The following is a 24,809-nucleotide window of genomic DNA, read 5'->3' on the forward strand; positions in this document are numbered from 1 at the left end:
TAGTCCGGGATGGCCTCAGTATATCACCCAAATGCACCTGAAATCCAGAGAAATGTGATCTAAAGAAGCAATGGTGAGGGGAGAGGGTGGGCCACCAGAATGCCCAGATGATATTTCTCTCTTGTAATTAGGGGTGGCAAGGAGGAAATTCATTTCTATGATCCTGTGTCCAAATCTATTTCTCTTTTTCTCTCTTACTATTATTGTGATGGAACCAAAATTTATTCACCTATAGGGATTCACCAACTTCCCCCTTCCTCAACTCAAGACAGAGCTTTCAGGTATTAAAGATGACAGAACAGGGATGCTATGGGTAAGAAAGGGCGTCCTGGGCTATGTGAATGTTTCACGCTGGGAGAGAAAAACAGTTTAATCAAAGTTGACTTGGGTTAGATCTGTGGGTAGGGTCCAACATGACCTCTATCCCCTCAACACTCACCATGCCAAGCATGTTGGCAAATTCGTACTGCAGAAAACTGCAACAGCTACTCTGCTCATGTCATTCTCTGTGTGGTGTGCTCATTCCTAAGTACACAGTGTAGGCCAGGAAGTTGATGTCCCCAAGTGTAGCCACCAAATACTGACCAAAAGATTTGATGAGTAACTACTTCAGGTGAGGGAACTGGAAGATGTGGCCTCAGAGCTCCAAGAGGCTCCCAGTGGGACTGAGCCCCAGTTGTCCACAGAGAAAACCAGTTTGTTAAAATACCCAAAATAACATCTTTCCTTCCCTGTTGTGTGAGTTTCCTGGGTCTGCTATAACAAATTATCATAAACTTTGTGGGTTAAAAAAACAGAAATTTATTCTCTTACTCTTTCGGAGGCCAAAAGCCCAAGATCAAGGTAGTAGCAGGGCCATGCTTGCTCTAGAGACTCTAGCGGAGAAACTTTCCAGCTTCTGGTGGCCACTAGGATTCCTTGATTTGTGGTCTCATCATTCCAGTCTCTGCCTCTGAGACCACACTGCCTTCTGCTCTGTGTGTATGTATCAAATTCCCTCTGCCTCCTTCTTATAATCCAGTATTATCTGCCCATCTCAAGAACTATAACAATCACATGCAATGACTTTGCCACATAACTTAATAATATCTATAGGTTCTAGAGATTAGGATATGGAAATGTGCTGGGTGCCACTTTTCAGCTACCATGTCTTTGTCTCCCCCCTATCTCCCCTTACTGGAATTTCTGGGATAATTTCCCAAATAAAATCCTTACACTCAAATCCTAGTCTCAGGTTCTTCCTCTAGAGAAACCCAAACCAAGACTACCCCTCAGCTATTTGAGAACATATAGAAAAACTGGAATTTCTATCTGTACTAGACTTTTTAAAATACATACTTGCCATGAGACTAGACTACATGAACCAGGGCTTTATGAGTGTTCTTGCAATGAAAGAGGAATCCTTCCTCATAGCAAAAATTTGTCCCTCTGGTTCCACTACAGGGTCTGGTCCCTTCCACTGTCTCAGGATCTAAGTTGTAGTTGTGATCTCCCCACTGCCCTGGTAGTCATCTACATCTGTCTCATCTACAGCAACACTCTCCAGCCTTCCTCATCATAGAAAGAAGATTCCCCCTCCAGATGGGAAGCAGATGGACACAGGCAATTGTGTAGTGGCCTAGATGAGCATCGTAAAAGCTGATAATCTGCTAAGCTCTTTCTCTGCTTATTACATAGGCCCTTTTAGAGTAGTATTTTTTTCTACAATCTCCATCATATACATAAGAAAACTGAATCTTTCAGAGATTAAGAAATTAACTTATGGTCTCACAACTAAGAAGTGACAGAGCAAACATTCCAAGCAAGGGTGATGGACTTCTGACCACTTCTCTACACACTGCTTCAATTATAACTATAGAATCAGCTCCAAGCCCACACCATGGCCACCTCAGGTAGTGCTGAAGAGTTTCGGCTCAACTGGTCAGAAACTCTACTCTTTGCACACTGACATCCTGCCCTCTCACCCCCGCTACGTCCCAGGGCCTTATTGGTTCTCTGAGCTGCCTTTGACTGTTTTCTGGAAAATGACACCATGGTTGAGTGACAGTAACAGGAAGCTCAGATCTCTGCCAGAAAGAGAAAAAGGAGGCCTGATTCCAGCAAGGAGTGTCTACGCCCCTCTTGGCGAGAGTCTGCTAGCCAGCACCTTATTATGCTGTGAGAGTACGCACAGGCCTCTTCAAGCCCATTCATCATTGTTCTGGAAAGTCCATGCTTTGACATGGTAGTCTTGGTGGGTTTTTTTTTTCCCACCGCTCCCAGCTTCAGCAGTCTGGAAAGTGGAGCAATGGATAATCAGTCTCTCTATCATTAGGGCGAATAGGAAAGATTCTCCTGAGAATGCAACCTCCCAGTATGGGTGAACAAAAGGGCAAGCTGAGGCTTTTTAATGGAAGGGCTGGCTCATTGAGATCTTTCTTCAAACAGAGACCGCGTGAAAATGAATGGTGTTGCAGCATGAAGCACTGGGAATGTCCTTCTGCTTGGGTCTCAGGAGAGTCGGGGATGGGCTAGGGCTTGGGCTGGGCCATGCATGGAGAGTTTAGTCACTCAGGAGTGTCGATAAAGCAGCCACAGGTAAGAGTCTGAGGCTGTTGGAGAAAGGGCAGCCAGCAAGGCTAACGACCTGCTCAGCTGAGAACTCAGTACAGCTCTTAGGCATAAGGCACACAAGCTCTAGAGTCCCCTATGCTCCATTCCTGACTTCTCCACTCTTCCAGTTGTGCAATTTTGGGTGCACTGCTTATCTACTCTGAGCCTAGATTTCCTCAACAGTGAAATGAACATGATAGATATCAGTGACTTTTTGAGGTTAAAATAGGATAGAGCACATAAAATGCCTGCCACATAGTAAGTCTTTAATAAATGTTACTAGTCAGTCTCATCATCGATAGAATGCGAGGCTCAATAATGGAGATACTTGTTTGACCTTAGGGATGGGAAGAATATGTTCATGTCCTCAAACAGTCCATTATGTCCAAGCAAGGCCTTGGAGGCATGGGAAAGTGGAGGGCTTTTTTTATGAGACTAAAAAAATAAAATAAAATAAACCACATTAATTAATATAACACTATCTAACAAATAAATCCCAAAATACTTGTGGCTTAACAAAATGGAAGTTTAGTTTTCGGTCATGTAATAGGTCACAGTAGGTGTTCCTAAGTGGAAGGCAATTCTGCCATCTTTAACCTGTAGCCCTAGTGTTGTCTTTGTGAGGACACCTGGCTGGAGGAAAGGGAGAAAGCATGGGGAATACATGTGAGAAGTTTGCATCTAGCAGGCCCAGGAGTTGTGCAGATCACATCAGCCTGTGTTCCATTGGCTAGAACTCAGTCATATGAGTTCAGCTATAAAGAAGGCTGGGAAATATCTGTGCACTCAGGAGAAAAAGAAAATGAGTTTTGGTGAACACATTTGATGAATAAAAATTAACAATTAAAGTGCCTCTTCTCAAGAGGCCAGACACAGTCTTAGAGCCTCATCATCAGGGCTCTGGAGGGATTTGGGGCGGAAAGACACTGCTGAGCCCCTGTGTCCTAGAATTCATCACAGTCATTTGACTGCCAGTCAATTCCTTCTCTTTTGACCTGCCTTTAGATTCCAAGTCCATGCACGAGGCAGGAAAAATAATGTGGGGCATGTCCTTTCCTGAAAGAGTAGCACAGCCAACATATGCCATTAAAGAGAGGTGAAAAAGCTGACCTCAGTTTTTCTTAAGGATGAAGGAAGAAAGAGGATTCCAGTGTCAGAGACCGGGCTTTAAAAAACTCTCATAAGCACAAAGAATCCTCAGTCTTCACTGTGAGGGCACAAGGTGCCACATACCCCATTATTTTGGGCAAGATGACCAAACCAGTCTGGCTTTGAGACCATGCTGCTGCTGGACTCTCAGCTATCTTAACGGCTGGGAAAATATGAATCAATCCTCGAACGATTGATTGCTTGCCATATTGTCATAGCTTCAAATAATAATATGACCATGGTTCGATCTCCTGGGAACAAGGGTTTTAACTAACAACTCACTGACTTTGAAAGAGAACATATTAAAAATTGTGCCATGCAATCTAATCATAAGCCATCATCCAAATTATCTGAGGGTCATCTGATCAACTTTCAACTACCTGACTAGGTCACTACATGGTCACTGCCATACAGGTATTCCATGGATAGTAAAAGAGACACTCTAGTCCCTTCTAGAAAATAACTATATCTGGTAACCAAGTAATGGAGATGCAGAAAAAAAAAAATAGCCCAGAGCATAACAATTTTGGTAATCAATACAAAAGGTTTTCTCTAAATTTCAACTGAGAACTATTGCACAGACATGACATTGATCTCACTGTTTCAGTTTTCCCATTTAAAAAACAGAAATGTTAGTATCCATCCCTATATAGTTTAACTTATTTTTTGGTAAATATCATTCCCTTTCCTAAACCTTCATGGGAGGAGTGCGCTCCCTGCCCCATGGATATTTAACTTGATCATATGACTTGCTTTGGCCATTGAAATGTGGATGGAAGCAACAGTGTACCACTTCTGAATATAGGCCTTAAGAGATATTGTGTCATCCCATTCATCACTCTGAGAACTTCTAACCTCTACCATGAGAAGATCTGCCCCTACCCACGACGGCTGCTACCCCTTCATCCTGAGCCCAAGAATGAGAAAATATATTGAGCAGAGCCACCTGAGCCAATCCTATCTGCCCCATGGGTTTATGTGGAAAAAATAAACACTTATTATTATATGCCACTGAGTTTGGGGATGGCTTGTTACACGGCATTATGGTGGCAATACCTATCTGGTAGATTCTCCATATGGCAAGAAAATAGCAGCATGAACCATTTGTAATATGAAGCAACTTACATATAAAATAACTAAGCAATTATCATGAGTTTCTTAGAGGCCCTAATATTAGACCAGGGCTTTGAAACAGAGCTCCTGTTGGTGTATATCTATAAGTCAGGTACCAAGAAACTTGCTCTCCTTTCCACAGTTTTGCACATATACCCAGCGTATGGAGTGGGAACTTTGAGCTTATTCTGTTCTTCATTTATAAAATTTATCATTTAATGTCTTTGAAGTCAGGTTGTCCACACAAATCCTGTTTTTGATAGTGCAAATTTCCTCCTTTCCAAGGAAGGCAGAGATAATGGCTCCAGCACAGATGGAGGACATTTCTTCAGGGAAGGAAAGCAGCAGTTAGGTTGGTTAATGCCTCCCCTGGTGAGCCATTGTATTCTTGTTTGGGGCTTCTAGGCCCTCATTTTGGATACAGTGAGACTCTTCAACTGAGATTTATAGCGGAGAAATAGTCAATAAGAACAAATGAATCAATCTGGGAAGCCATCTTGCCCTCCACATGGTACACTTCTTTCTGCTTCCCCCAAGTATTTACCCTTTTCTTACAATCATTATTTATCTGATGAACCCATATTAAAGCACTTTCATGGGTATACTCAGCCATAGGGTATCATAGTACACATGTTGACATGATTGCTGCCTTTGCTTAAATATGTGATTTTATTTATCTATTTAAGAAAGCATCACATCTTTCCATTATGAATAAGTGCTAGGGAATATCAGTTTGGATCTGGTAATGTTCTATATTGTGAAGGGCAGTTTGTAACTCTAAAATCTCCTTAGTTATTTATTCCCCACTCCAACATTCTAGCAGAGTTTTTTTCCTGGCTGAGTTCTAGACAAGAGAGAGTGATGCTAACATTAGGAAATTCTACATGGAATGGTGCCACTTCCCCTCCCAGACTGTGCTCGCCTCAAGCTACACTTCTTTCCTAGGCAACCTCATCCATCCCTGTGGCTTTAAGTATCATCTTTACACTGACAACTCTTACATTTAGACCTCTAGCCCAGAACACTCCCCTGAGCTCCAAATTCATAAAAAATTGTCTTTTTGACACCTCCACTTTAATGGTTTGGTTTACAGACATTTCAGACACAATATGTCCAAATGGAATTCTTCATTCACTCTCCCCCAACATATAGACACCAAACTCCAACACTGATTTACCCCCAACCATTCTCAATAAATAACATTTTCATCTTTTCAGGGACTTAAGTCAAGAATCTAAGAGCCATCCTTACCCCTCTGTCTCCCTCAGCTCCTATAGCCAATTTCTTACATACTAAGTCCTATGGAGTCTATTTTCAAAACATGTGGAGATTCCATCGCTTCTCTCCACCATTACCACCTTAAGTCAAGCACCATTATCTCTTCACTGGACTCTTGCAAACTCTTATATTTGGCCTTTCTCATTCCATTCTCCACATAATCAGCCAGTGATTTTTTCAAAATGTAAGTCAGGCCATATCATAGTTCTCTTCAAAACCCTCTAGTGACTTCCTGCTGTAAAACATTTCCACAAACTTAGAGTCTTAAAGCAACACGAATTGTTTATCTTACCGTTCTGGAGATTAGAAGTTTGAAATAGATCTCATGAGCTAAAATCAAAGTGTCAACAGGGCCAGTTCTTTCCTGGACACTCCAGATGAGGATCTGCTCCTTGCCTTTTCTAGCTTCTAGAGGCCACCTACATTCCTTGGGTCAGGGCCCTGCATCACCTCAGCCTATGCTTCTGTTATCACATCTCCATCGCTTACTCTGACCCTCCTGCCTCCTTCTTATAAGGACCCTTGTGATTGGGCCCATCTTGATAATCTAAAATAATCTCTCCCATCTCAAAATTCATATCTTAATCACATTTGCAGTTTCTTTTGCCATACAAAGCAACATACTCACAGGTTCTGGTGATTAGGACAGGGCCATCTTTGGGGGCCCATTATTCTGTCTACCACACTTATATCCCATCTACAACAAAATAAAAAGTTGTTTCTTTTGTCTACAAGACTCGACATAATCAGTAGCCCTGCTTTATGTCTGATCTCTTTGTTAAACCCTACTGGCTTTCTTGCTGTTCTTCAAAAAAGCCAAGCCTGCTCCACGCACTATACCTTCTCCCTAGGAAGTGTTCCCCAAAATATCCATGTAGCCCACCCCCTCACGTAGTTCAGGTCTCTGCCCAAATGCCACTTATTGAAAGGGCTTTCCTAATAAACTGCCTAACACAGACCCCAACCACACACGGGTGCACGCACGCACTCATGCACACACACACACACACATACCATCAGGGTTTGTCCTTTACTCAATCTTATTTTTCTCTTTTTATCTGATACAGTATATGTTTATTTGATTATTATTTATTCATTACAGAATGTTTCCTTCCAAATATAAGCTCAATGAGAGTGGAGACTTTGCTTTTGTTCAAAGGTCTTTACACAGTGCCTAAAGAGTACCTGGCTCACTGGAAGCAGTCAATATATATTTGGTGAACAAATGAATGTAAAAGAATAAAAATTCTATTGTATGTTTGTTGTGAGTCATACACCAGGGATTGGCTAATTATCACGGTTTAAAGAGGACTTAGTAGAGAAGAAAACAGGCAAAATTTGGAGGTATGAATAGACAGTGAACAATTACGCAAAATACTTACTAAGCCTTCCCAGACCTAACACTCCAAGGGTGAATAAAGTAAATTGAATTTATGGACCAAAAAGTATGAAAACTCTCTCACCTCAAGAAAGGTAACAAAATAGCTTTTTATCTTGAACCATGTCCACTGCTCATATACTTGTTGGTTGACAGTTCAAATTTTTTTTCCAGTTTACCCAAGGCTGTTTGTCAGTGTAAGCAATGCAGGCAAAATAACTCAGGTGTGACTGAGGCAAATATCTACTGAATGAGAAGCCAAGGCCTTCTGGTGGGAGATTTGGGGCAATGATAAATATGAGTTAAACTAAATTATATCTGGGAATGCAGAATTTATTGTTTTCTACTATATCATGTTTGGGTCCCCACCATGTTCCAGGCATGGAGGATGCAATTTTGGCCTGTTCCCCTGAGGTGCCCATGGTCTCATGATCCTATTCATGCCAGTACACCAATCAGGGTAAAGAGTAAGATCTCTCCAGGTAAGGGAGGGAAACAGAGCAGAGCAATGTCGGTTACTCTGACTCAGGCCAATTGGACCTCAATTAGACTGAGTAACTGAATGTGGTCAGTGGACAATCTATAGAATAGGGGGTTGTGCCTAAACATTGAGACACTAAATTCTCATGCCACCTTGATCTAAGTCTTTACTAGAACCTGTCATTCTCTTGTGACTTACTTTGCCTAATGGGGCCAGAGGCCTGATAAAGTACTTGAGCAATTCTGTTTCCCCTCTTGAACCCACTGCCATGAGAATGTGCCACTGTCATGAGAATGTGCCTAGGCTCACTTATAGGAGAGATTTGAGAGACACTTGGGGAAAAACTGATGTATCCCAACAAAGATCATCCTAGACTAGTCTCAAGCAGACCTGTAACTGACCATAGATGTATTAGTGAGCTCAGTCCAGATCAGCTACACCTGACCCAGATCAGCAGAACCACACAGTCATTAGTACTCATGGGAAGTAGTATATGTTGTTTAAGCCACTGCATTTGGGGATGGTTTGTTACATGGCAATAGCTAACTGATATATGGTAAAGACAGATGGCTTGTTCTCTGAAATGGGTCAACACAGAGAGATAGGGAATGCTGTGCCTCAGGGGATCCATGGTTATGTTGGCTATTACTAGACCCACTGAACACAGAGTCCATTGGCCACAGAGTCATGTCTAAGAACTCTGAAAGGTAAGATGTGCTGCCTGCCTGAGTACGATCAGCTGAGGCGCTAGGATAGTTTGATGTTTAAACTGATCAATATTTTTTTTTAGCCATCTGAAAAAAAAACAGATCTGGTCTGATGCTGATGGCCTGTGAAAGTCTCAAGAAAAGAGAAAAGAACAAGAAGTTCTCCCTCCACTCATGAACGTATGCTCCTTGGTAATGAAGGGCAGGATGTGATACTCAACAGTACACCTTCCTGTGCAGACTCAGCAGCCACGCAAAGACCTTAAAGAACTATCACTGACAAAAAATTAAAAACAAGCACAATTTCAAACCATTCCCTCTAAAGTTTTCCCAATGTTTGATGGACATGAATGAATATTCCTCAGACAGCAGAGATTCCTCTCTCAGATTTGCCCTCTCCTTGAAATAAAATCAGCTGGACAGAATTTTTCTTTCCAAATGTAAAATGTTGTTTCCAAACAAAAGAAGTGAGATGTTTTCTACATCTGCTCCACATCCATTCTGCTTTGCAAAAGCATTGTTCGTGAGGTTTTTATGATGCAAAAGAATAATTAAGATGAGAGGCACTTCTTGTCTCTGAATCTTTTTTGTTTAAACTTGTTCTGTAAATGGCCAATATCTCCTGTTATTTAGGTTAGCATCTAGAAAATGTTAGCATTTGATTATAAAATCAGCAGCTAATATGCTTAATGACTTTTCATTTTGCTCAACAATAGCTTCAGTGTGCTTTAAAAATGCATTTCCATTCATATTCCTTTGACCTCTCCATCAGAACCTTGAGGCAACCATGCTCTAACCATTTACTAAATTGTCCTGGTTAACCTGGGGACCCTCAATATGGTATGGTGTACCCACAGAGGGAAGAGCAGAGTATTGGCTCACAACTAATGTTGTTTTTCAAGAGCTCAAAGTCCATATGCTTAATATTCAGTGAGGTGCTAGGATCCCAAGGAGCTAGTGAACCTTAAGTCTTGATAGGGAGCGTCATATGGGAAAAGTCCCAAAATTGGTGGCTAAGAAAGCCCAGTGGAGATGAATGGGAGACGCTGATGTTGAGGAGTACCTGGGAGCAGAGGGCAGTAGACTGAATTGTGCACCCCACAATCCATATGTTGAAGTCCTAACTCCCAGTACTTCAGAATATGACTGTATTCAGAGATGGTCTCTTTAAATAGATAATTAAGTTAAAATGAGGTCATATGGGTGAACCCTAATCCAATATTACTAGTGTCCTTGTAAGAAAAGATTATGACACAAACACAGAGGGTAGATTATGTGAGGACACAGAGAGAAGACCACCATCTGCAAGCCTAGTAGAGAGGGCTCAGAACTAACCAACTCTGCTGACACCTTGATCTCAGACTTCTAGCCTTTAAAACTGTGAGAAAATACATTTCTGTTGTTTAAGCCGTCCAGTCTGTTACGGCAGCCTGAGGAAACTAATATAGGCCAACTCTAGTAGTGTCTATGTCCTGAGTCCAGTGGATATACCACTAGACATAGAGTGTTCTCCAATGGTCACAAACTTATGTATTCACCATTGTGATTCTTTAGAAGCCTCCCTACTCACACCACACAATGAGCTACATGCAAGGGGGATTCAAACATTCCTTAGGTCTCCATGATCTGAGGAACCACTGGCCCCATCCACTCCTCACATCACAGTCCCTCCTGTCTTCTGTCTTCCGGCTCCCTGGGGACTCTTCCACTATTTCTTTTCCTGCCTTGCCTTCTAGACCTATTGCTCTGTACTGGGCTAATTTTCAGGTTTTCCTCCCACCAGCCATACTCTCCCTGTTTGATCAAACTTGGAGTCTCCCACTCTAAAGGGCAATCTTCTAATCAGAAACCCTGTAGGCATTTAAGCATAAACCAGGTAAATTTTGCTCTAGCCTAGTGCTTCTCAAATTTTGATGTTGCATGTCACCTGAGAATTTCATTAAAAAACCAATTATGACTCAACTAGGTCTGGGTATAGCCTGAGATTCTGCATTTCCAACAAGCTCTTCAGTGCTCCTGAGGCCACTGGTGAAAAGATAACCAGGGTTTCCTAACCTCGGCACTATTGACATTTGGGGCCAAATAATTTTTTGTGATGGGGGTTATCCTGGGCATTATAGGATGTTTAGAAGTATCTCTCACCTCAACCCACCAGATGCCAATAGCATCCCCCGTTGTAATAACCAAAAATCTCTCCAGACATTGCCAAGTATCTCTAAGGGTAGAGAGGTAAGCAAAAATCACTGCAGTGAGAACCACTTCTCAGGTTTATATGTTTCACTTCTAGCATTGTTTCCTGAAGTCTTTCAGACCACAGCATATTGGAAAAAGGAATGTAAACAAACAATGGACCCAAAGTATACCAGACAATGAAGGAGACAGTTTGCTGTAGGAGGGACCAGCTTCCCCAGGCCTAGGCTAGCCACAAGCACCATCTACATAATTTATAAGGCCCTGTGCAAAATGAAAATGTAGGGCCCCTATTCAGAAATTCTTAAGAATTTCAAGACAGCACCAGCAGAGCCCTAAACTAAGCACCATGTGATTATACCAGTAGTACACCCCTGAAGCTGGCACTGCCAACCACTTTGAGAATCCTCACTGAAGAAATACTTGCTGGTTAGGAAGATCTACCCTAAAGGATTCTCTGCCTGTTATCTTCCCCAGTGGAGTAAGAATCACCAATGGCCTGGTGCAAGTTTAATGTACTGAACATTGAATGAACGACACTTCCCAAACTGTTCTGCTTTGTTCAATTTGTTGATCGATGAATCTCCCACCAAGAAGGTGAATGACTTGATCCTTTTTTAAAAACACCAACTGGTCTACGGCCATACCACCCTAAATAAGCCAGATCCCATCTGATCTCAGAAGCTAAGTGTGGTTGGGCCTGGTTAGTACTTGGAAGGGAGACCACCTAGGAAGACCAGGTGCTGTAGGCATAAAAATAAGGGATTGTAAGCTGACAAGGTCCTTGCAATCTGTGAGGTCAACCAAAGGTTGCCTCATCTAAAAAATAAAAAAATAAAAATAAAAAATAAAATTAAATAAATAAATAAATAAAAGCACCAACTGGTAACAAAAGACCAAAAAAGATAAAGATGTTGAAGAAGCTTACTCTTAGTACAGCTATTTGAAAGAAGGACTGAAGGGTCAATGTGGGTGAACTGAGAATCAAGTTAGTTGACAGTGATAAAAGTTTCCCAAGCAAGTTTCTCCTGAATAAAAGGAGCTTGTGTTGGGGGACTCAGTCTACCTGCAGAAGTAGAGTACTTCTGTCGTCTTCTTTTCACTTTGCTTTGACCAGTACATATGAAGAGCTGGGCCTGCAAGTTAGACTAATGGGAAACCAAAACGATGATGCAGAAAAGTCAGATCCCCTGAGAAGAGCTGGTAAGCAGAAGAGAGCTGTGATAAGCACTGCTCACAAGAGGGCCTGCCTGCCTCCTGGCGCAAGCAGAAACAAACCATCAGCAGTGGCAGCCATGAATGAGCTCTAGGTAAAAGAAAATTATAAATTGGTCATGAAGAGGGGAAAAAGAACTACTGCTCTAAATAGTAATAGAAAACAGCTGAGTTTAGAGCAAAGGCAACCAGCCTTATCTACATATTCTCCTATTTTTACCTTGCACTAGAACACCACTTCTTTATTTCATTCTTATGGTAAATGTATTCATTTCCTAGGGTTTCTGCAACAAATGACATTAATTTATTCTTTCCCAGTTCTGGAGGTCAGAAGTCTGAAATCAAGGTGTCAACAGGGCCATACTCTCTCTGAAAGCTCTATGGGAGGATCCGTCCTCACTTCTTCTAGCTTTTGATGGCTCCAGATGTTCCTTAGCTTGTGGCGGCATCCCTTTAATCTCTGCCTCCAACTTCACATGGCTTTCTCCTCTGTGTCTCCTGTCTCACAAGGACACTTGTCTTTGAATTTAGAATTCATATGGCTAATCCAGGATAATCTCACCTCAGGATCTTTAACTTAAGTATATCTATGAAGACCTTTTTCCAAATAACATTCACAAAGAATAGATATTAAGATATGGTTCTTTATTTTGGGGAGCCACGATTCAACCCCTCCCCAAAATTTTCTATGACAGCAAACAAAAATTAATATCATTATTTTTTGGAAAATCTATCATTTTAAAGGAAGTTACCTAATAGGCCAGATTATGTGCTACGTGAGGGGAGACCCAATTGCCATGTGTACTTGTTTTCATGAGGACACTTCTATTCCATTCTCCAGGAGAGAGTAAAACTGAAGTTCTTCTGTCCTCCCCTCCTTTGCCCCCACTTTGGATCTCCTCATGCACTCATTCCTATGGGAGGGTAACAGACTAATTTTTCTGTGGAGACTAGGGAAGATTTGATATCTTTGGGGCAACTTGCCAAGGATAGATGAGCAAGCAGCTTATCTATTCCCCTACACGTGATGGGTCACTGGGCAGCTGGCAACCCTCTGTTGGGAACTTGCTAGGAATGGTTATTGAAAATCCAGCTTCACTTAGATAGGTCCAAAGTCTAGATTTAGGAATTATCTGCGAAAACATTCATTTTGACCTTAGGTCCTAGTTTTGTTTTCTAGCACAGCTAATCAAAGACCCTGAGTTTAAAGAGTTTGGCCCTAGACTTGCTCATTAATATAACTGAGGTTTCGCTTGATAATGACCTGGTTCTCCATGCCTATTTTCAATTGGATAAGGGTCTACAGGGAGAGAGGAGGGAGGATTAGAATCCTTTAATCTCCAACATACCCCTTTTCTATTTTCTCCAGTTTATACATCCCTAACCATTGTTCAAATATACAAGGCAGGGCCATAGCTACTCTTTACTGATAGCTACTGTTTATTGACTCTTAGCTATGGAAACCAAAATGTATTATTTAGAAAAGACAATCAACTTTTATAGTTGTGGCCTTGTAAAGTGAAACTTAGAAAGTAATAATACATATTATATAATTCAAGAGGTGAATTGCATAAAAAAAGTTATAAACTTGACAGCAAAATTTCAACATAAAATCCTAAATATTTACTTAGCTGTATGTTGACTGTAAAACATCAAGCATTCTCCAGGATGAAAGAATAAAGAATTGCCCTCATAATAGTGAAAAACAAGAAAATACCTAAACGTCTATCAGTAGAGGATGGTTAAATAAATTCTGGTATCTCTGTAGACTGGGGTAGGATATAGCCACCAAGAAAAAAAGGCACATTACATAAAAGTAGAAGTTTCAGAATAATTCATAGCATAGAAACCTATTTATGATACAAGAAACAAATCATATATTTCTATATGTTCCTATACATGAAAATGCTAGGGAAAAGGGCTGCAAGGATTTACACTGAGCTAATTATGGTAGACATCACTGGAAAGGGGAGCAGCTTGGAGGCAGCGTGAGACAGGTAAATGGGGTTTTCAAATTTGGGGTGTTATTTTGATTTTTGAAGATTAGCATGCATGTGCTTGCTACTCGAATAATTTAAATAATCATGTCAATTATTTTATTTTTTAAAAGGCAAGTGGCAAATACTGGATTTTTTTAGACGCTGGAAAGGAACAATTAGGTTTTATAAAAATATCACACTGAAACACTGAAACAATTCAATAACTCAAACAAGTATCTATTCACACACATGTATGTGTATGCTATATGTATGAAATCATATCTAAGTAGTATGAATTTTATTAACAACTAATTTCATTTTATTGAGCAACCGGTGATTATTTTTTAGAACTGTTTTTTTTTTGGCTTCCAAACAAGTACAAGTTGCATTTAACAAAAGAGCAATTCTCTGCTCCCCACTTCCACCCTGACTCTCCAGGGTTACCCCCGTTGCAGGTCAAAGTGAACCAGCCCTGTACTCTGACAGTTCACAACAGCAAGACCTCTTTCATGTGATTACTGTAAGTAGAGAAATCTCTGGTCATGACCATGGGATTGAAAGAAAAAGCCACATGACATGATAGAGTCAGCAAAGGCTTTGGGAGTCAGATCCACCTAGTTTACAATTCTGGTTCTGCCAACTTGTGATTAAATGGCCTGGCGGAATAATTTTATCTCACCTGTTAAATGAGGGATAAAAAATAAATACTTCAGAGGGTTAGAGTGAAGGTTCAAGGAGGTAATATATAGCAAACATCCAGATAGAACTGGACCTCGCATGGAATATGACAGCAAATGCCATCTGCTCCCTGTTTTTGGAGGGTCCGGCAATTCTATCTTGGTCTTTCATGAGTGAGAGGCTCTGTACTTTTGAGTTGACAAAAGGCAGCAGAGAGCAGCAGGAATGGCTTACCTACCAACTTTGTGCTCTGTGTTCCTTGACCAGGGCTAGGGTTGAGTATAAGTTCTGTTACCAGAAGTTTTCAAGGTAAACACACACTAACTTCACATCTTTCTCATTTCGAAGCTTTTGTCTTAGAGCAAGTGCCTTATAAGCTTGATTCTTTATTTAGTCCAATTAAAGTATACTCTTTTTCCTCTTCTTTTTGGGGCCAGGCCAATTGCATGAAATAAGTTTCTAGAATTCCTTTAAAGGAAAATTCTGCTCTTCCATTCCTATTGGCATTTGACAAGTTTAAAGTTATGATCCTTATCAGTAAGTTTCCATCATCTTTCTGTTTCCTTCCCCAGCCCGCACTGACATCTTCGACAACTGGTCAAGACCTTGCTTAGTATTCACAGTTTCTGAACACTTGGAACAGTGCTCTAAAATTTCCTGAGTGAATCAGATGCTAAAAATAGAGCATCCACTCTTCTCTTATAAAACCCAAAGCTTGTCCACCCCTCATCTCCATTCACTGCCCGTCCCTGCCAGCACCCTGTTTTGCCATCTCAAGCTTCCTACCCACCCAACAGACCACAGGAAGGTCCGTGAAGTGCAATAGAACACTCAAGTGTCAGGTAGGCTTTGCTACACCCACACCAGCCAAAATATGAAGTTAAAATGGTGAGTGAACATTGACCAGCCTTGTTGTGGTGTTAAATTACATAATGTACGTAAAGTGCCCAAGATAGCACTAGACACCTAGTGGTGGTGGTGATGATGACAACATGATCTCCTCCCCTCCTCCTTTCCCTCCCTTCCTCCTCTTCCTCCTCTTCTGTCCTCCCTCCTCCCACTCTTCCTCCTTCTCTTTCTCCTTTTTCTTGTTATTTTAACAATAATAACAGCTATCATTCTGGAGCTCTTACTAAGTGTCAGGCCCCTAAGCTAAGGGTTTCCCAAAACATTGCATTTAACCCTTAAAACAACTGTCTGCAAGACAGATATTACTGAGCACCCCAATTACAACAAAGACAATAATTAGTAATAAGACACTGGGCTGCTAAGTCCAAATATCTGGGTCTGAATCACCGCCTGGTACTTATTAACTGCTGGTCCCTGAACAAATCTCTTCTATAAAAAGGTAAAATAAATATAGTAACTACTATGTTGGGCTGCTGAGAGATTTGAGGTCAGGGTATAGTATCTGGCACATAGTAGGGCTCTCCGTGTAGTTGCTTTTCCTCCTCATCTTCTTTTACTACTCCTAATTCTATAAACTAAAGCTGCACAATAGAACAGACAACTAGAATTTTAAATGCAAGCCACAGAGGTTACTAAATTTTCTATGTTCACATTTAAAAAAAAGGTTTTAAAAACGAGGTGAAATTAACTCTAACAATAAATTTTATCTAACTCAATATATCCAAAATATTATCATTTCAACACGTCAATATATATTCAATATAAAAATCATTAATGAAATAGTTTACATTCTTTTTTTAATTCTGTTTGTCATCTGGTAGGGACTTTCAACTTGTCGTATATCTCAGGTCACACCAGCCACATTTCAGGTGCTCAATACCAACATGTGGCTGGTGGCTACAGTACTTGAACAGGGCGCTGACAGACAAAGAAGATGGAGATAGGTCAGTGAGAGTAAGTCATCTGTCCCAGCCCACGCAGCTTGGAAGTGGTATGACCAGGATCCAAAACATGGCTCTCTAGCTCCAAATCTATAATAATTTTGTAATAGTCATGAAACAATTAAACAGTGGCTCAAGGGCCTAGTTTTACTTCTTCTAGATCTCCATGTGAAATGATTATCATGCTATAAGGGTTATCCCTTTAGGCTAGCAGTTTGCCTCCCATCTCTCTAACCAGCTGTTGCCACAATAATGGGCATGTGCCTTCTTAAGAGGAGGACCTCTTTCTCTTATTAAGAAATAAATACAGGTGAACTCTTCACCTCCTTTCTCTCCCAGAAGTAACATTTTTCCATAAGTTTTTGTGTCCTCTACTTGAGGCCAGACCTTGGCAAGTCTGAGACATCCTCAAGGAGTGGGATGACTAATTGGTGCTGGTCTCTAGCGACAGTACACCACTTGGTTATTCACCACAGTGAAGGACACATAAGCCTCAGTAATCTCTTCCAATCACTTTGAATTGCTTGGCTCACATCCATGCATTTATATCCAACCCCTCATGTTCCCTGATCCCTGACCCATTTTGGAAAACATGTTTGCCTGAGGTGACCTTTAAAAGAGCAGCACTGATAGTTTCTCTTCATCCTCCTGTTCTACCCTCTTGAAGGAGGCCACTGAGCAACCCCAATTTATTATAAAAGGTAAAGTCTTCCTGCCCTCTGTGCTAACAATTCCCAAATGCTGGTCGGAGACCAAATTTTTACTTGTTCTGGACAAATGGACATTTTAAGTTTTGTCATAGAACTAAATTTACTCCATATAGAAGCTGACCTGTTTTGGTGTTCTAGCCACACTCTCTTATAACCATTTGTGAGCAATATTGGGTAGGGGTGGATATTCCAGATGGTACAGACTGTGTGCTTTAGGTGAAAACTCTAACTTCTACCACACCAGAACCGGGGATACTGGAGTCCCAGAAGCATGCATCCCAAGCACTGGAGCTAACCACCCAAGTTAAAGAGAAATGAAAACTCCACAACAATTATGTAATTTTAATTTTCTCTTTGAAATAGTGGTGAGAGTAGATGGTGGTGTGCCTTTCTCTTTGAATGTCCTTACTTGACATGATAAGAAGTTGACTCTCCTATATTTAAGTTCCCTAGAGTTATTTATATGTAAGTGCTTACAGCATTGTGTTAAGTTCTTAAAACTACTCTGCAATGTATATATTATGTAGATCTATAAAATCTCTATCTGGAACTGCAGATCTAATACTTATGCAATGGCATAAGATGTGAAAACCCTTGAAGACTAACGAGAAATCTACAGATCAACAACCTGTTTGAGAGGCAGTATGAAAAGAGAGTAGCTCAGTTCTGCCATTTACTGGGGCTCATCACTTGATTCCTTTTCTGAAATGAGTGGACCAACTTCTTTCCATCATGACACCATCAGTAAAATATCAGCTAACATTAATTCTGTTGGGCATTGTGCAAAGTGTCTACATGCAAAACCAACTTTAACTCTCACAATAACTGTTGGATGGGGATAAGTATTCCTGAATGAGGATAAGAAAATCAAGAAGCAACTTATCCAAAGCTCCAGAGCTAGTGAGTGGAATGGCTGTAATTCAAACCCAGAGCAGTCTGATTCCAAAGCCTTTGTTCATAACTGCTGTGTTAAAGTATATTGTATAGCTATGCAGAAACACATGGAACATTTGGGTGTAAAAATCTATACACGATATTGTGGATTTTGCAGCTCTCTTTAATGTGGATGGTTAGCTGTAGTGTTGGGGATAGCAAGATCTCCACTTCTGATGTGTTAGAAGTTAATTAGATTTTTTACCCAGGAGACTCAAGCTGTGCCATTCTGACACTGGCCACAATGGGAGTACAGAGAGAGTGTGACTGGCGCAGGGCAAATCCATCTCAGTCTTTCGCCTCACTACTCAGAACACACACGACAATACAAAAGGCAATTCATTGCCTCACGTTTCTCCAATATCTCCCTGTGTCTAGCCTACACTCTACAAGGCATGATGTACAAGAATTTTCTGTGTACTGATCATTTCATCACCAATGTCTCCACGTTTTATTCCTGTGAGAGGAGTTATAATTACACTAAAGGAGTTATAATTACACTAAGGAGTTCAAATGGAGCCTAAATTTGTCAGAAGCCCTTACTCTGGCTTCTATCATAGTTTCTCCACGCCCCTGCACCATCACAAAGACAAAGTGAGCAGATTTAGAGCACCATCCTATGGAAGCTATGACTGCTTACACCCAAATGTTCCCTGGCTGTGAAAGAAGACTAAAGTGAATTCAGTGGATAAACAGTGAGCCACACTGGACACAGCTCAGATTTAGATAATTATTCAGCCAGGACTGGGCATGACTTGAGTTCGATGTTTAACAAAAGAAAATAGACTTGGCCTCTGCCACCCTGGAACCAATCTTGCCAATCAAAAGCAAAAGAACCATATATTTTCATCTGCAAAACATTTATGGGTATCTATCTATGGCTTGGTTCAGGTCCAGGCACAAACTTGAATTAAATGTTGAAATTGATGACTCAGAGCTTAGCTGGAAATACAGAAGAGAAATGGAGCTGTGAACTGGGAGGAAATGTGTCTGAGGACAAGAGGGAGAGACGAAAGAGCCAGATGCTCAGACCTACATTCTACCTGGCTGCCCCAGGAGCTTCTGTTAAGCTGTCGTGCTATGGGCAGCAGAGGGCACTATTAATACATTAGGAAGTGAGCAGCACACTTGAATAAACAGCAGATTTAGAATAAGTTTGAGTGAGGTATCTGGGCAGGAGAAGGTCATAGGATGATAGTTATCACCTTTATTGTTTCCTATTCTCAAACTCACAGATCAACAAGGCTCTAAAGTAAAGAGTGGCTACAGAGCCAAAGTGACTCCTATATGGAACTTCAGGTTTTTAGGATCTAAAGTAGAAATACACACACACACACACACACACACACGTACACACACATCCATGTTAAATAGAACGATTACTACAGTCGATCTTTATGGTGTTAAATGCTTTACATGCATTATCTTATTTAATCTTCAACTCTGTGTGAGTAGGTCCATCTCCATTCTATAGATGAGAAAACTGAGGCTCACAGAGGTTAAGTGACTTGCTCCAAGTGACCAACTAGTAAGTAACAGGTTTGGAATCTGAGCCAATTTCAGAGGCTGAAACACATACTTGTAACTACCATGCTATACTTCATGGCAGACATCTTTTCCATAAAGACCAACAGGAATTGTAAGTGTAAATTCGGTGTTACTATATCTATGCCTCAGAAGTTGTGAAAAGTAAGGGTGCTTAAACTCTAGCATAGCCTCTCTTCTTCTGCCAGCCAACTCCTGAACTTGTTCCAACAAAAATCAGGTTAAAAAGCTGATGGCTCTACAGCAATGCCACCCTAAACATGCCCGACCTCGTCTGATCTCAGCAGCTACGCAGGGTCGGGCCTGGTTAGTACTTGGATGGGAGACCATCTGGGAAGACCAGGTGCTATAGGCTTGAAAAAAAAGAAAAGAAAAAAGCTGATGGCTCCGTTAGCAGTTAAATCCTGAAAATCTAAATGCAGCCCAGGCATTTTAACCTCAACACTAACCCTCAAGGTAATCCAATTTCTCAGGAAGCCATTAAGTTAGGGCATGTTCATCCTTTGATCCACTTCTATCTAGAAGATCAAGCACAGAGCATGGCACAAGTAAATTCTCAATAAATGATGAATATATACATTAGTCAACCAATGATTCAATGACAGGCAAATAGAATCAAGAAAATCAACAGACCCCATAGATGGTTGACATTCTAGAAATAACACCAATGTGAACTTATATCCTTATCTTCTCTAAAATAGTCTGCTTGGGAACTCCTATGATACTTAACTTCTAGATTCTTCTAGAAGCATTGCTCTGGCCAATATTGCTCATAATGTTCCCATAAACGAATCTGATAGAGACACAGAGGCTATTCTTTTTGGAGTTCTCAATGTTTGAAGTGCATTACAGATCTAGTTCAATTCTTTTTCCAGGGATGACAAATACATGGCATGTGTGCCTCTACCCTCCCCACTCTCCATGCACAAGAGAGACCGTGTTAATGGATCATGACACTCCTTCCATTGAGCGCAGATGGCCATTAACGTATCCATCAGACTAGGGATGCGAGGTAAAAACTACTTATTTTCCTGACTCAAGACATTTGGAATCACTACTTCAGCATCACAGCCAAGTGATGACCCAGCTCATGTCTGAACACCTCCATTCACTGGAAATACATTCTCATAAAGACAGCATACTTTATCTTCAGAATTCTGTTAGAAAACCTTACTTAGGGACACATCCGCATGAACAAAGAGGTAGCACACCTGCGCCTGCTATCTCTTTCCAAATTTTTATTAAAATACACTTGAAGATACAAACAACAGACTGCAGCTGGCCCTTGCAGAAATAAAACCATGACAAAAATCCAGGGGGAATTTTCTCTAATTGCATTGATGATAGGGATTGATGGAAAAACACATTTTGGAATACACGCCATATGTCCTACTCTTTAATACATAACAGCATAAATGCCCCCGAAGAAAGTAGAAAACACGTCAGCCCCTTACTCCATTAAAATTCATTTAACGCCCTTATTTCTAAAGTGCCCAGGAAAGAAATGGAAGGCAATCCCCAGGAACATCTGTGTGAGGTACCCAGAACTAGGGTCACAGTAGGGACCCATTAATGGCTCTTTTTTATTTCCATTCATTCTAAGACAATAATATCGACATGTGCTATGGCAAGAATTAGCTTTGATTCTGAGGTGTTTGGGTACCTAAGGAAAAGCCATATTATTAGCAGTATGGTCTCTCATGCCCACATTATACAATGAACTACAAACAGTGTCTGAGAAGCCAAACTGGGGTAAGAAAGGCCCATCCTCACTCCTGTAGGCCCACACTCAAGAGTTACTTGCCTGCTGGGCATGAAATGTGAGCTTGTACATGTGCAAAGCACTGAGATCCGATCAGAGAGGAAAGTAAATACCCAAGTGGGCCCTGGAAAGGCCCTAAGGGAATTCTGCCCAGTCTGTTCACAAGATACTTCTTCCCCTCTAAGGAAGGGCTAATAGGATTGCAACAATACCATACCCAGAGCAAAGAGGCCACTAACAAAATAATGTGTTGAGTAAATGAATAAAAAAATGACTAAATGAATGAATAATAAAGCAAATAAACTTAAAGGGATAATGGGCATAGGAAAAAGAAGAACATGTCTCTATAATTTATGTTCTTTAAGAAATGGGCAGAGCATGGATTTTTGCAGAGCTAGGCCAGGAGTCACAGAGAGGAACAGACGGACAGGGTGAGGAACACATCCACTGAGAGCTCTCTCTACCAAGGCTCACTGGGAATTCAGATATTCAATAGCAGAACCTAGGCCCTCATGAAGGTGAAGAGCAGAAGAGAAAATGTGGAAATTAAATCAGCCATGTGCCTTTGAGAGCTGAGAAACTCCAGATGGATGAGGAAGTTGGGACTGTTTCTCCAGGTTCTCTCCCTCTCATCACTTGGGTTACTTCATTGGAGATGCCCTCCCTGACAATCTAAAATACAGCCTCCCTTGTGCTCACTATTTTACTCACTGTGTTGTGATTTTCTTCGTATTTATTTGCATATATGTTTATTGTCTCCCAGACTAGAAACCCCATGGAGACAGAATTCTTATCTGCCCACTACTGTGCCCTTACTCCCTAAAGGAGTACTGGGCATGTAGGAGGCATTTAATGAGTATTTATTATATGAATGCATGAATAAGTCAAGGGAAGAAAAACTGACTACAATCAAACATAGTTTTACTCTTTCAGAACAAAGGTAGGTTTAATAATAGGAAATCTACAATATAATGTATCATATTGATAGGTAAACTTTAAAGATAAATTGAAAAGTAAATCAATAAAATATAATATCTAGTTATAATTAAAGCAAAAAATTTTTTTAAAAAATAATTTAAAAAATTTAGCATATTAGTAATAAAAGTAAATTGATTTAATGTGACATGAAAACTAAGTTAAATAAACTATCATATTTAATGGTGAAACACTAGTAACACCCCTCCTAAAACCAGAAATGAGATAAAATTATTTTAAATTTTCTTCTAGGAGTTCTATTTCATTCAATAAGTTCTAGATGGAATAAAGAGTTAAATGTATACATAGGACACTTTTTATGTTTTTTAAAAAGTGAAAAATTAGCTGATTTTACTCAAAGTATTCAAGCATCAAAGCAGTGAAAAAATCATAAGGGAAAAGACATATTTGTCTCAACAAAATTAAAGCTTTCTTAACTTGTAAAAGAAACAAAATAAGAGAAAATTCCTTTAAAACTCTACAAAGTGTGCAAAGTATGTGTGTGCATGTGTTTGTGTATATAATTATATTTCAATTAAAGTTTCAAAAATATAGCTAATAGATACTTCAATACATTGACAGTGCTTCTAAATCTCTAATAAATATTCTTAAGACAAATTTGTAAAATTTCAAGTCACAAAATTTCAAGTCACAAACTACAAAAGAAATGCAAATGCCCAAATAGAAATTATTCAATTTCTCCAATAAAGAATTGCAAAATAAAACAATAAAATCAAATTTAAAAACTATTTTTTTAATTTTTATTTTTCAATTAGAGTTGGCATTATATTAATTTCATGTGTATAGCATAGTGGTTAGACATTTATATAATTTACAAAGTGATTCCCCTGATTGGTCTAGTACCCACCTGGCACTATACATAGTTACTACAATATTATTGACTATATTCCCTATGCTGCACTTTACATCTCTGTGACTATTTTGTAAACTACCAATTTGTACTTCCTAATCCCTTCACCTTTTTCACCCAGCCCCCAACCCTCCTCCCATCTGTCAATCACCAGTTTGTTCTCTATATCTATGAGTCTGTTTTCGTTTTATTTATTTTGTTCCTTAGATTCCACATATAAGTGAAATCATATGATATTTGTCTTTCTCTGTATGAATTACCTAGTATAATATCCTCTAGGTCCATCCATGTTTTTGCAAATGGTAAGATTTCATTTTTTATGCCTGAGTAATATTCCATTGTATATATGTGCCACATCTTCTTTATTCATTTATCTATTGATGGGCTTTTAGGCTGCTTCCATATCTTGGTGCACATGAACATAGAGTTGCATATATCTTTTCAAATTAGTGTTTTGGTTTTCTTTGGATAAATACGCAGAAGTAGAGTTGCTACCTCCAAACTGTTTTCCTTAGAGGTCATATTTGCAAGTCCACCAAAAGTGCACAAGGGTTCCTTTTTTGCCACGTCCTCACCAAAACTTGTTTTTTAATTTATTGAAGATAGCCATTCTGACAGATGTGTGGTGATATCTCATTGTGGTTTTATTTTGCATTTCTCTGATGATTTTAGTGACACTGAGCAGATTTTCATATGTCTGTAGGCCAGCTATATGTCCTCTTTGAAGAAATGCCTATTCAGATCCTTTGTCTATTTTTTAATTTTTTTTTTTGTATTGAGTTATTTAAGTTCTTTGTAAATTTTAGATATTAACTCTTTATCAGATGTATCTTTGGCAAATATCTTCTACCATTCAGTAGGTTGTCTTTTCATTTGGTTGATAGCTCCCTTTGCTGTGCAAAAATTTCAGTTTAAAGTAGCCTCATTTGTTTATTTTTTCTTTTGTTTCCCTTGCCCGAGGAGATATATCAGAAAAAAATATAACTAAGAGTAATGTCAGAGTTTGTTGCCTATGTTTCCTTTCAGGAGTTTTATGGTTCGAGGTATTACATTTAACATTTTAATCCATTTTGAGTTTATTCTTGTAAATGATATAAGAAGGTGGTTCAGTTTCATTTTTTCTGTGTGTATCTTTCCAGTTTTCCCAATACCATTAATGCTTTTCTTTTTAATGATCATGCTCTAGAATTTTGAAGTGGAGTAGATCAGGTTCTCTAATTTACTGGAAGCGGGAAAATAACTGTTGAGAGCCAAATGTTAAAATCTACTTTTCTCTCACTTCTAATATATTTTCCACATTACAGCCAGAGTAATCTTCTCAAAGGGCAAACATGACCAGGATACTTCCTTATCTAAAATACTTTGAGGGCTTCCCATTGCTTCTAGAATAAAGATCTAAATCA

At 39.9% G+C, this 24,809-nt stretch overlaps 1 non-coding gene and 1 pseudogene across 1 annotated transcript; both read left to right on the forward strand.

The window, feature by feature from the left end:
• Window positions 1–11,521: 11,521 nt before the first annotated feature.
• Window positions 11,522–11,640, forward strand: LOC120581030 (5S ribosomal RNA). The gene has a single exon (XR_005647138.1). It is a non-coding gene; the product is annotated as a 5S ribosomal RNA (ribosomal RNA).
• An 8,394-nt stretch (window positions 11,641–20,034) lies between these two features.
• Window positions 20,035–20,153, forward strand: LOC120581022 (uncharacterized; annotated as a pseudogene).
• Window positions 20,154–24,809: the final 4,656 nt, after the last annotated feature.

The sequence above is a fragment of the Pteropus medius genome, unplaced genomic scaffold (genome assembly GCF_902729225.1).
Source record: "Pteropus medius unplaced genomic scaffold, Ma_sr-lr_union100, whole genome shotgun sequence".
NCBI classification, from domain to species: Eukaryota; Metazoa; Chordata; class Mammalia; order Chiroptera; family Pteropodidae; genus Pteropus; species Pteropus medius.